Source organism: Trichosurus vulpecula, chromosome 4, assembly GCF_011100635.1.
Source record: "Trichosurus vulpecula isolate mTriVul1 chromosome 4, mTriVul1.pri, whole genome shotgun sequence".
NCBI classification, from domain to species: domain Eukaryota; kingdom Metazoa; phylum Chordata; class Mammalia; order Diprotodontia; family Phalangeridae; genus Trichosurus; species Trichosurus vulpecula.
The window spans coordinates 127,747,728-127,749,421 of record NC_050576.1 but is presented as its reverse complement, the minus strand read 5'-3'; positions in this window follow the sequence as shown (position 1 = coordinate 127,749,421).

Genomic DNA, 1,694 nt, shown 5'->3' with positions numbered 1-1,694 from the left:
GGGTTCCCCAACAAGGTGCTACATTAATAACAGATTACAATGAGGCAGATTGGACTAAAGAATGCAAGAGAATACAATATAAAGATGTGACTAAAATAGTAAACTGTACTAAAGAAGCATTCCTGCAACTTTCCAAGGATATCTATCTGTAACCTGTGCTAAAGAACTTAGCCAGAAAAAGGGCACAGCAATGCTTAATTAATGTTGGGGACAATTTCTTTTTTTACATTAAGTCCTAAAATTTTTAAAAATTATTTGAGAAGCAAAAAAGATGGGATTAGAAAGCAAATGCAAACCCACCTACTAAACAAGGATATAATTACTGAGAAAGTATATCACTATAAGCAAGAATTCCTGGCTTTTGGCTAAACATCTGTAGTAACTGGTCTCAATGCTAAGTACATTAGGCAGATTTCCTTAATCTTAAGAAAAAAAAATGTTCTTTAGGAAAAATTTCCATTTGGTTTCTTTAAAATGGAAAGTATTCTAGGATGAATTGCTTTCGGTAGGTCTCCACTATTCAGTTTTAGAAAACTCAATCCTTTTAGTTCTCTTTTACAATTTTTTTTTAAAAAACACACAATAAGAAACATCTCTACAGTATTTGAGAAGTTATCTGGGAAGGGAGCTTTCTCAAAAGTAAAAGATGATCAATATTGAGCTGTCTTTGTGAAGAAATCAATCTTAATGAATCTAAAACTACACCCTCCCCCGTCCCCCTTCTAGTCTCCCTTGTCTAATAATCTGACTCATGACAAATAGTCAAGTGCATACATAATGAATTCTCTGCTGGAAGTCACACTGCATAGGTTCTATTTATCATATTTTTTGATGGGAGAAGAGGACTACAAATCTATGTCTTAAAGAGGTTTCTAGATGTGAAATGAGGAAATAAGACCAGAGGAGTTATTAGTTTTAATTACATCAGAAAAAAAATAAAAAACACATTTCCTAGGACTTTTGAAATTCTACTCCAAGAAGTATTGTTGTTACTAATAGCTATACTAAATTATAACATTTATAACCTTTGAGGTCAAAGGTGGATGAAACCCTACTGATTTTCCCCAGGTTATTCATAGAGTTAATAAGATGATTTGGAAGTCCATTTATGGTTATCAGAAATTTCTAGCCTTATCCTCATAAGTTACCTTCCAAAATTCCCATTTAAAGTATTTAATGATCTGTAGCAGTGAAGTGGAAATCCTTTCTTCCATAACAGCAGGATATGGTAGAGGAAGAAAACTTGGATGAAGCACATATTTATATGGCAGGCCAATCACTAAAGTTTAAGTATTTAGAAATACTGAAAATGTTTTCTCTTCACCCTGGTTTGATTTACACAAAAATCAAAGAAATAACTTTAATTTTTAATGCTCTTCATAATTCTTTGCCTCTCAATCCATTCAAATAATGGTAACTGCTTTATCCCTCTTTAATAAATTTGTACCTCGTAATTTAATCAAAAATACCTCATGGGAAAATATGTATACTTCTTCAATAACTAACTATTAGGGAATGTAGTTAATTTTCTCACTATACTACAAATTTACCACATAAAATATTGCTTAAAATAAGTGAGCCATCATCTGAAGTTGAGAAATACATTTTGGCTGAACAGATATTCTCTTTGAAATGAAATAATCCATTTTGTAATCATGTTACTAACATGAGGATTATCAAGCATTTTTAAAAGT